The sequence below is a fragment of the Musca autumnalis genome, unplaced genomic scaffold, assembly GCF_047663935.1.
Source record: "Musca autumnalis isolate F117 unplaced genomic scaffold, ASM4766393v1 scaffold_5, whole genome shotgun sequence".
NCBI classification, from domain to species: domain Eukaryota; kingdom Metazoa; phylum Arthropoda; class Insecta; order Diptera; family Muscidae; genus Musca; species Musca autumnalis.
Window position 1 is genome coordinate 198,606,706 of NW_027412088.1, and position 12,264 is coordinate 198,618,969.

A 12,264-nucleotide genomic window follows, 5' to 3' on the forward strand; every position below is an offset into this window, starting at 1 on the left:
GTCGAGAACAACTATTTCTACAGAACATATTGTCTATAATAACTTTTTCTATAGAAAATGTTGTCGATAACAACTTTTTCTGTAGAAAATGTTGTCGATATTAACTTTTTCTATAGAAAATGTTGTCGATTACAACTTTTTTATAGAAAATGTTGCGATAACATCTTTTTCTATAGAAAATGTTTTCGATAACGATAATTTGTCTAAGGAAAAAAATGTTGATAATCACAGTTTTTAAAGAACATGTAGTTGATAACCAGATTTTCTATGGTAAATGTTTTTTTTGTAAAATATGTAGACAATTTTTTATCGATAGTATTTGCCATATGAAATGGGGAAGAAAGGCTAGTTTGGATAAAATGTTAAGACATCAAGCCTCTTAATTTGATCCCCATCATTTCCTCTTTGACATTTCCATGGGTCATTGGAATCGTTACATGCATTGCTCGAGTGTAGTATGACACATACGAAACAACCGCAAAAAAAAAACAATAATAGGGAAGAGGGGGTCTATAAAAGTAAAAGTATTTCCATGTGATAATCAGGTATTGTATTACAACATTTTTTGTTTTAAACGCAGATCTTTCACCCAGTTTTTGTGGTTAATTAAATACAGATGAAGATAGCAACAATAACATAAATACAATACAACAAAAACAACACCAATAATAAAAACAAAATAACCTGAATCGAAAACCAGCAAAATATACATCTGTACTAGGAAAAAACTATCAATCGAATCATAATAATTCGTAACAAACTGAACTTCAACATTCGAACCAAAGAAATTTAATATGGGTTATTGGTTGGTTGGTAAAGAAATTATGTATGTCTGTATGTACATCTGTTCCAACAACATGACGCAGTGGTTGGCGGTCATGTTGATGTCGATGGGAAACGTTGATTTTGCATAAAATTAAGAAAAGTTTTAATAATTTATAAGGTTTTTTAGATAATGTTACGTTAATAGATTTAATATGAAAACAGAGAGGGAGTTTGTTTGTCAGGGAAGTTAGCGGTAGCGTTGCACCATAACATATTCATGTCTTGCTTATCATATTTTTTTCATTTATTTTCAATTTGTCAGCTAGTAACTAATTTGAATTAAGTTGGTATACTTTGGAATTCCTAGATTTAGGAATTTTTATCTTTAATGATAAACTGACCCTCATCATTTCTTCCGCTCGCTCGCCCATGCATTTTTCAATGCAGCAACCGGTCAATTGTCATCCCAAAAAGAAAATCTAAAACAAAAGGCCTGCCTGCCTTATCTTAAAAATTAATACAAAAAAAAACTCCAAACTAAAACAAAAATTTCACTTTCTATTTCATTTCAATTCTTAAGGTGCTTGTTTATGTTGTTGTTGCTGTTGTTGCGGCTGCCAACAACATGTTGTTTTATTTGAAAATTGTTTTTATGTTAATTTATGTTTAGTTGTTTTGCCCCTTTTCAGTTTTGTTTAATCGCTTAGAGGTATTATAAAGAAATTAATCACATGATTAAAAGAAATACTTCTTCCGTTATAGGGTTTTGTTTTCTTCTCCATCGTCTTTTTTAAAATGTTGAAACAACTGCGCTTGCTTATCTATTTTTGGGATTTTAGATCGTCATTTGTTCATTGGGCTCCACTTGCTGTTCTCTTTTTGTGTGTACTAAACAATAACTATTGCTGATTTTTTGTGCAAAACTAAAAATGTTATATTTGTGAAAAGTATGAAGGTTAATCAAAAAGAAAACAATTTACAACTTTCTACAGAGATTAGATTAGAAGGGTTATCGATTATTATTTCATTTTTGCACTGTTCAATAATAGAATTAATTAATGGGAATTTTGGTATAGCACCGTTGGTTTTAGACTTTGGAATGTGATGGCAAAACAAATGTTGAATTTATTTTTAAGTCAGAGAAGGGGAGAGATAAAAAAGATTATGAAATATATAAGGAATATCTAATTGATCTATTAAATAAAAATTATTCCAACATTGAGCTATTTTAAAAAAAACAGCAACAATTTGTACTAAAAATATAGTCAAAAATATGGAAAATGTTGCCGATAACAACTTTGTCTACAGAAAATGTTTTCGATGACAGCATTTTGTGTAGAAAATATTGTCGATAACAACTTTTTCTATAAGAAATGTTGTCGATAACAACTTTTTCTATGCAAAATATTGACGATAAAAACATTTTCTATGGAAAATTTTGTTATTAACAATTTCTTCTAAAGAAAATGTTGTCGATAACAAATTTTTCTATAAAAAATATTGTCGATAACAATTTCTTCTCTAAAAAATATTGTCGATAATAACTTTTTCTATAAAAAATATTGTCGATAACAACTTTTTCTATAAAAAATATTGTCGATAACAACTTTTTCTATAGAAAATGTTGTCGATAACAACTTTTTCTATAGAAAATGTTGTCGATAACAACTTTTTCTATAGAAAATGTTGTCGATAACAACTTTTTCTATAGAAAATGTTGTCGATAACAACTTTTTCTATAGAAAATGTTGTCGATAACAACTTTTTCTATAGAAAATGTTGTCGATAACAACTTTTTCTATAGAAAATGTTGTCGATAACAACTTTTTCTATAGAACATGTTGTCGATAACAACTTTTTCTATAGAAAATGTTGTCGATAACAACTTTTTCTATAGAAAATGTTGTCGATAACAACTTTTTCTATAGAAAATGTTGTCGATAACAACTTTTTCTATAGAAAATGTTGTCGATAACAACTTTTTCTATAGAAAATGTTGTCGATAACAACTTTTTCTATAGAAAATGTTGTCGATAACAACTTTTTCTATAGAAAATGTTGTCGATAACAACTTTTTCTATAGAAAATGTTGTCGATAACAACTTTTTCTATAGAAAATGTTGTCGATAACAACTTTTTCTATAGAAAATGTTGTCGATAACAACTTTTTCTATAGAAAATGTTGTCGATAACAAATTTTTCTATAGAAAATGTTGTCGATAACAACTGTTTCTATAGAAAATTTTGTCTATAACAATTTTTCTATAGAAAATATTGTTTATAACAATTTTTCTATAGCAAATATTGTCGATAATAATTTCTTTTATAGAAAATATTGTCGATAACAACTTTTTATATCGAAAAGGTTGTCGGTAACATTTTTTTCTATAGAAAACTTTGTCGATAACATCTTTTTCGTTAGAAAATGTTGTCGGTAAAAACTTTTTCGTTAAAAAATGTTGTCGATAACATCTTTTTCAATAGAAGATGTTGTCGATGACAACTTTTTCTATAAAAATGTTGTAAATTACAACTTTTTCTATAAAAAATGTTGCCGATAAAAACTTTTTCTATAAAAAATGTTGTCGATAACAACTTTTTCTGTAGAAAATATTGTCGATAACAACTTTTTCTATAGAAAATGTTATCTATAACTTTATCTATAGAAAACGTTGATAACAAATTTTCTATAAAAAACGGTCGATAACAAATTTTTTTATAGAAAATGTTGTCGATTACAACTTTTTCTATAGAAAATGTTGTCGATTACAACTTTTTCTATAGAAAATGTTGTCGATTACAACTTTTTCTATAGAAAATGTTGTCGATTACAACTTTTTTCTATAGAAAATGTTGTCGATTACAACTTTTTCTATAGAAAATGTTGTCGATTGCAGCTTTTTCTATAGAAAATGTTGACGATAACAACTTTTTCTATTGAATATGATGTCGATAACAACTTTTTATATAGAAAACGTTGTCGATAACAACTTTTTCTATGGAAAACGTTGTCGATAACAACTTTTTCTATCGAAAACGTTGTCGATAACAACTTTTTCTATCGAAAACGTTGTCGATAACAACTTTTTCTATCGAAAACGTTGTCGATAACTACTTTTTCTATCGAAAACGTTGTCGATAACAACTTTTGCTACAGAAAATGTTGTCGATAACATGTTATGCTTTGGAAAAATTCTCGGTAACAACTTTTTCTATAAAAAATGTCGTCGATAATAATTTTGTCTATAGCAAATTTTGTCGATAACAACTTTTTCTATAGAAAATGTTGTCGATAACAACTTTTTCTATAGAAAATGCTGTCGATAACAACTTTTTCTATAGAAAATGTTGTCGATAGCAAATTTTTCTATAGAAAATGTTGTCGATAACAACTTTTTCTATAGAAAATGTTGTCGATAACAACTTTTTCTATAGAAAATGTTGTCGATAACAACTTTTTCTATAGAAAATTTTGTCGATAACAACTTTTTCTGTAGAAAATGTTGTCGATAACAACTTTTTCTATAGAAAATGTTGTCGATAACAACTTTTTCTATAGAAAATGTTGTCGATAACAACTTTTTCTATAGAAAATGTTGTAGATAACTACTTTTTCTATAGAAAATTTTGTCGATAACAACTTTTTCTGTAGAAAATGTTGTCGATAACAACTTTTTCTATAGAAAATGTTGTCGATAACAACTTTTCCTATAGAAAATTTTGTCGATAACAACTTTTTCTATAGAAAATGCTGTCGATAACAACTTTTTCTATAGAAAATGTTGTCGATAGCAAATTTTTCTATAGAAAATGTTGTCGATAGCAAATTTTTCTATAGAAAATGTTGTCGATAACAACTTTTTCTATAGAAAATGTTGTCGATAACAACTTTTTCTATAGAAAATGTTGTCGATAACAACTTTTTCTATAGAAAATGTTGTCGATAACAACTTTTTCTATAGAAAATGTTGTCGATAACAACTTTTTCTATAGAAAATGTTGTCGATAACAACTTTTTCTATAGAAAATATTGTCGATAACAACTTTTTTATACCAAAATGTTGTCGATAACAACTTTTTCTATAGAAAATGTTGTCGATAACAACTTTTTCTATAGAAAATGTTGTCGATAACAACTTTTTCTATAGAAAATGTTGTCGATAACAACTTTTTCTATAGAAAATGTTGTCGATAACAACTTTTTCTATAGAAAATGTTGTCGATAACAACTTTTTCTATAGAAAATGTTGTCGATAACAACTTTTTCTATAGAAAATGTTGTCGATTACAACTTTTTCTATAGAAAATGTTGTCGATTACAACTTTTTCTATAGAAAATGTTGTCGATTACAACTTTTTCTATAGAAAATGTTGTCGATAACAATTTTTTCTATAGAAAATGTTGTCGATAACAACTTTTTCTATAGAAAATGTTGTCGATAACAACTTTTTCTATAGAAAATGTTGTCGATAACAACTTTTTCTATAGAAAATGTTGTCGATAACAACTTTTTCTATAGAAAATGTTGCCGATAACAACTTTTTCTATAGAAAATGTTGCCGATAACAACTTTTTCTATAGAAAATGTTGCTGATAACAACTTTTTCTATAGAAAATGTTGCTGATAACAACTTTTTCTATAGAAAATGTTGCTGATAACAACTTTTTCTATAGAAAATGTTGCCGATAACAACTTTTTCTATAGAAAATATTGCCGATAACCACCTTTTTTATAAAAAATGTTGTCGATAACAATTTTATCTATAGAAAATGTTGTCAATAACATTTTTATCTATAGAAAATATCGTCGATAACAACTTATTCTATAGAAAACAACTTTTTCGAAAATGTTGTTGATAACCATATTGTCCACACAAAATGTTGTCGATATCCACCTTTTTCATAGAAAATTTTGTCGAAAACTACATATCCACAGAAAATCTTGTCGATAACCATAATTTTATAGAAAATGTTGTCGATGACCACATTTTCCATAGAAAGTGTTGTCTATTACCACATTATCTATAGAAAATGTTAGCAAATGTGGGCGATATCAATATTTTCTAAAGAAAATATTATCGGTAATCACATTTTCAATGGAATATGTTTAATCTTTGTATTGAAAATGTTGTCGATAAAAAAATTTGCTATGGAATTTTTTTTCGCAACTACATTTTCTATGAAAAAATTTGTTATCGAACAAATTTTATATGGAACATGTTGCCGATAACTGAATTTTCTATAGCAAATACCATGGATACCAATATGTTACCTTGAAAGTTTTGTCTAACAAAATTTTCCAAAAAGGAATTGACTCACCTCCCACTTTTTCAAGGAACTATTCTATTAAAATTCTCATTCTAAACAACAGAAAAAAAAAACACATTTTCATTTTCTTACAAACATTTCAATATGGAATGCCATAACAACAAAAACTATTAGCCACACTTAAATACACAATTAACAAAATATTTTTGTTGTTAAATAACCGTTAATTAGTATTGAGTTGACCGAATAAATGTCAAAGTCATGGACACATAACACAAGTTTAAGTTTGTTCTAATTTTCTTTGTTAGATTTAACACAAATATATTTTTTTTTTTTTGAAAATTATTTTTTACTTGACATTAATAAAGTTATACTCCCAACAGCGAAACTAGAAACCAAGTTGTTTATATTGAACAAACAAGAAAAAACAGGCCAAACTAAATTGAAACCAAGGTGTGAATTTGGGAGTTGGTACTTTGTTTTTTGTTTTGGCCAAAAATTCGGTTTAACACACATTTGCACAGTCAGATGGTAGTTATGGAATTTATTTCATTTTTTTTTTTGTAATATTTGGAATTTATTTGCAAGTCTTTTTTTATTATTTTCGAAATTAATTATTATTATTTTTATTTTTGTGTTCACTATTTATTTCGGTATTTTTTATTTTATTATAATTTTGATTACTAACCCTTAGAAAAGTTATAGGTTTTTTTTGGGGAAAGAATGTGTGCTACAAAACACAGCAGAAACGTAACTGAAGTCACAGTTCTCTAGGAAGGTATTGCTTGCTGCTAGCAATCGACTCTATCGCTGGCGCATACCAACCATACCGATTGACGGCAACAACAACAGCACCAGCAAGCAGCAGCAGCCCCTGCTGCGGCGTTGTTGAAGAACAAAACAGAAAAAATACATATTATAGCTACAAAATTATGATAAATATAAAAACAATATTAAACAATGAGCTATAGTGGGTCATAAAGACTCATCGAAAGAGAAAATTTGATTTAGAAAAGGATGGGTGGGTCTCAAAACGAAAGGTTTTTTTAATGGAATATTATTTTTACACATAAAGAATGTGGTTCGAGACTAAAGTTCAGGGGTCCTGCTGAAGTTAATTGACCGTAGAACTTCTCTAATTGTCTATTATTGATCATAGAACCCATCCGAAGGCTTTCTATCGACCACAGAAAACCTATCAGGACTTCTACAAACCATACAAAAACCTCTGAATGTCTTCTATAGGTCATCAAATATCCCTAAGACCTTCTATTTACTAAAGGAAACTTCTGAAATCATTATATTGACCCTAAAACTCTTGAATCCTTCTTTAGACTCCATAGAATCCTTATTCATACCATCGAATGACAATCACACCCGCCAGGGATAATAATCTTGGCGCGTCGTGAAGTCACTATTTCTTTCGCCTAATATACTGAACAGTTGCCGGGTTGTCCACGTAGTGATCTCCAACGAAATAGAGATCTCCTAATGCTAGAGCGTCAGGCGAACTATTGGTGTTTCAAGGTTTGCAGTTAAGGTTCGAACTGTATTAGAACGGAGCCCCGTTGATATCTGGATATCTCAACGTTGTAAAGACTTAGTTGTCAAACCGCCCTTGTCGTGGTACTGGAGGGTAATACATGCAATGATGGAACTTTTTATACCCTCCACCATAAAATAGTCTTAATTAAAATGGAATAATTAGGGTCCTTTTATAATTTTAGGTGGAACAACTTTTCGACTATGGTTAGACTCCTACTGCATCCCACTATTGCTTAAATTACACTGTGAACACAAATGTTGGGACAGAGATAATTCTTTTTGAAGATGAAAGCCCTTGGTGTGTGTATATTAAAAACCCCGAAGGACAGATGCGCCGTGATTCGAACTTCCGCGTTATGGCGTGATGAAGTTTTTGCAAGAGACCCTGTAAGCCATCATGAATTAGCATTATATCTTTGTTTGTTGTTTTTGTAGAGCACTTAAGCAACAGTGAACAAAGATATAACGCTAATTCCTGATGGCCACAGGGTCTCTAACAAAAATTTCATCACGCCATAACGCGGAAGTTCGACTCACCAAGGCCTTTCTTCCCCAAGAGCAATTTTCCGTGCCCCAGACTTTAACCTCCATTTTGTTGCACAGTGTTATCTGATCTAATCTAAAAAAATGTGTTCAGCTAGGGGAAAGGTACCACCTACGGGGCTATATCAAAGAGTCAACCTATCTTTAAATTTTTTGGCGAAAACGTTATAGCTGCAGGGAACTTCAAGAGTCAAATTGAGGGTAGTTTCATCAAAACAATGTAGACCCTCAAAAATGGACCCATGTTGACGAATTTTAGTGAAGAAATTTCGTGACCACTGAAAATTCCCGAAAATCGGGATATGGGGGGGATATACCAAAACATGGACCTATATTGACGATTATTTTTGAATAGACAAAATTGTACCTAAAATTCTCAAAATACCGATCATTACAGCTAGTTCGGTTAAAAATTGCAGCTAAAATTCTCAAAATACCGTAAATGGGGAGATACCGTTATATGGGGGCTATACCAAAACATGGACCTATGTAGACGATGTTTCGTTGGAGATGTTTTATGACCACTGAGAACTTCAAATGTCAAATTACAGCTATTTCGGTTAAAAACTGTAGCTAAAATTCTCAAAATACCGAAAATTGGGAGGTACTGTTATATGGGGGCTATACCAAAACATGAACCTATGTTGACGATGTTTGGTGGAGATATTTCATGACCACTGAGAACCTCAAATGTCAAATTGCAGATATTTCGGTTACAAATTGTGGTTAAAATTCTCAAAATACCGAAAATCGGGAGGTACCGTTATATGGGGGCTATACCAAAACATGGACCTATGTTGACGATGCTTGGTGGAGATGTTTCGTGACCACTGAGAACCTCAAATGGCAAATTACAGCTAGTTCGGTTAAAAATTGTAGCTAAAATTCTCTAAATACCGAAAATCGGGAGGTACCGTTATATGGGGGCTATACCAAAACATGAACCTATGTTGACGATGTTTCGTGGAGATATTTCATGACCACTGAGAACCTCAAATGTCAAATTGCAGATACTTCGGTTAAACATTGTGGCTAAAATTCTCAAAATACCGAAAATCGGGAGGTACCGTTATATGGGGACTATACCAAAACATGGACCTATGCCCATATCCTTTGGGATATAAGTTTGTTGATCACTAGGAACCCTAAATCCCAAATTATAGCCAATTTGGTCCGCAAATGTGGCGAAGAACGTCAAAATACCTCATATCCGGAGGTACCGTTATATGGGGGCTATACCAAAAAGTGGACCGATATAGCCCATCTTCGAACTTGACCTGCCTATGGAAAAAAGACCCTCGGGTGCAAAATTTCAGCACTCTATCTCAATTATTGCGGACGCTAGAGTGATTACAACAGACGGACAGACGGACATGGCTAGATCGTCTTAGAATTTTATCCTGATCAAGAATATATATACTTTATAGGGTCGCAAATGATTAGTTCGATGTGTTACAAACAGAATGACAAACTTAATATACCCTCCATACTATGGTGGTCCTGGCCTCCGTGGAAAGCGCTAACCCATTGAAGCCAGAAGCATCGCAAACCCAAAGGGACCGATGAAGCCTATAAAACTAAATTTCCGAGGCAGGGAGCTATTGAGTAGGGAACGTCGACACAAACATTTGGACGAGAAAGTGCTCCTATTAACTCTTTTTCAAAGAAAGGGTGCTTCTATTGACTCTTTTTTAAAGAAAAGGTGCTTCTATTGAATCTTTCAAAGAAAATGTGCTTCTATTGACTCTTTTTCAAATAAAATGTGCTTCTATTGACTCTTTTTCAAAGAAAGGGGGCTTCTATTGACTCCTTTTCAGAGAAAAGGTGCTTCTAGTGACTCCTTTTCAAAGAAATGGTGCTTCTATTGACTCTTTTCCAAAGAAAAGGTGCTGCTATTGACTCTTTATCAACGAAAAGGTCCTTCCATTGACTCTTTTTCAAAGAAAAGGTGCTTCTATTGACGCTTTTTCAAAGAACGGGTGCTTCTATTGACTCTTTTTCAAAGAGAAGGTTCTTCTATTGACGCTCTTTCAAAGAAAAGGTGTTTCTATTGACTCCTTTTCAAAAAAAGGTGCTTCTATTGACTCTTTTTCAAAGAAAAGTTGATTTTATTGACTCCTTTTCAAAGAAAAGGTACTTCTATTGACTCCTTTTCAAAGAAAAGTTGCTTCTATTGACTCTTTTTCAAAGCAAATGTGCTTCTATTGACTCTTTTGCAAAAAAAGTTGCTTCTATTGACTCTTTTTCAAAGAAAAGGTGCTTCTATTGACTCTTTTTCAAAGAAAATATGCTTCCATTAGCTCTTCTTCAAAGAAAATGTGGTTCTATTGACTCTTTTTCGAAGAAGATGTGCTTCTATTGGCTCTTTTCAAAGAAAAGTTGCTTCTATTGACTCTTTTTCAAAGAAAAGGTGCTTTTATTGACTCTTTTTCAAAGAAGAGGTGCTTCTATTGACTCTTTTTCAAAGAAAATGTGCTTCTATTGACTCTTTTTCAAAGAAAAAGTTCTTCTACTGATTCTTTTTCAAAGAAAAGGTGCTTCTATTGACTCTTTTTAAAAGAAAATGTGCTTCTATTGACTCTTTTTCAAAGAAAAGGTGCTTCTATTGACTCATTTTCAAAGAGAAGGTGCTTCTATTGACTCTTTTTCTAAGAAAAGGTGTTTTTATTGAATCCTTTTCAAAGAAAAGGTGCTTCTATTGACTCTTTTTCACAGAAAAGGTGCTTCTATTGACCCTTTTTCAATGAAAATGTGATTCTATAGACTCTTTTTTTCAAAGAAAATGTGCTTCTATTGACTCTTTTTCAAAGAAAATGTGCTTCTATTGACTCTTTTTCAAAGAAAATGTGCTTCTATTGACTCTTTTTCAAAGAAAAAGAGATTCTATTGACTCTTTTTCAAAAAAAAATGTGCTTCAATTGACTCTTTTTCAAAGGAAAGGTGTTTCTATTGACTCTTTTTCAAAGAAAAGGTGCTTCTATTGACACCTTTTCAAAGAAAATGTGCTTTTATTGACTCTTTTTTCGAAGAACGGGTGCTTCTATTAACTCCTTTTCAAAGAAAAAGTGTTTCTATTGACTCCTTTTCAAAGAAAATGTGCTTCTATTGACTCTTTTTCAAAGAAAAGGCGCTTCTATTGACTCTTTTTCAAAGAAAAGGTGGTTCTATTGACCCTTTTTCAAAGAAAGTGTTCTTCTATTGACTCTTTTTCAAAGAAAGGGTACTTCTATTGACTCCTTTTCAAAAAAAGTGCTTCTATTGACTGTTTTTCAAAGAAAAGGTGCTTCTATTGACTCCTTTTCAAAGAAAAGGTGCTTCTGTTGACTCTTTTGCAAAGAAATTGTGCTTCTATTGAATCTTTTTCAAAGAAAAGGTGCTTCTATTGACTCTTTTTCAAAGAAAAGGTGCTTCTATTGACTCCTTTTCAAAGAAAAGGTGCTTCTGTTGACTCTTTTTCAAAGAAATTGTGCTTCTATTGAATCTTTTTCAAAGAAAAGGTGCTTCTATTGACTCTTTTTCAAAGAAAAGGTTCTTCTATTGACCTTTTTTAAAAGAAAGGGTGCTTCTATTGACCTTTTTAAATGAAAATGTGCTTCTATTGACTCCTTTTCAAAGAAAAGGTGCTTCTGTTGACTCTTTTTCAAAGAAATGGTGCTTCTATTGAATCTTTTTCAAAGAAAAGATGCTTCTATTGAATCTTTTTCAAAGAAAAGTTGCTTCTATTGACTCCTTTTCAAATAAAGGGTGCTTCTATTGAATCTTTTTCAAAGAAAAGGTGCTTCTATTGACTCTTTTTCAAAGAACGGGTGCTTCTATTGACTCTTTTTCAAAGAAAGGGGGCTTCTATTGACTCTTTTTCAAAGAACGGTTGCTTCTATTGACTCTTTTTCAAAGAACGGGTGCTTCTATTGACTCTTTTTCACCTACTAAAATGGCCGGTGGGCACGATAACTAACGAGACGAGTAACTGACATTGGATTAACCTTTACACATCGTAATATTTCTCTCCAACTTAAATCAAGTTCAAAGATGGATTATATCGGACAACTTCTTCCGGTATTTCCCTAACCAAGGTTTAAAATTTCCGCTTAAGTGCAGTTTAGGGTCTGTTCGGGGATTGTTTTGCAATTTTCAGCGAAGGT

General features: G+C 31.2%; 1 protein-coding gene across 2 annotated transcripts in view; it reads right to left on the reverse strand.

Moving 5' to 3' along the window:
• The window catches only part of hebe, a 49,644-nt gene that overhangs the window by 29,203 nt on the left and 8,177 nt on the right, over window positions 1-12,264 (reverse strand). The window contains exon 1 of one of the 2 annotated variants that reach the window (XM_073957772.1): window positions 6,723-6,823. The exons of the other annotated variant lie outside the window; for it this stretch is intronic. The gene's annotated coding sequence lies outside the window, so the exon portion shown is untranslated. Of the gene's footprint in view, window positions 1-6,722; window positions 6,824-12,264 lie in introns of those variants that run through there. 2 annotated transcript variants of the gene reach the window in all.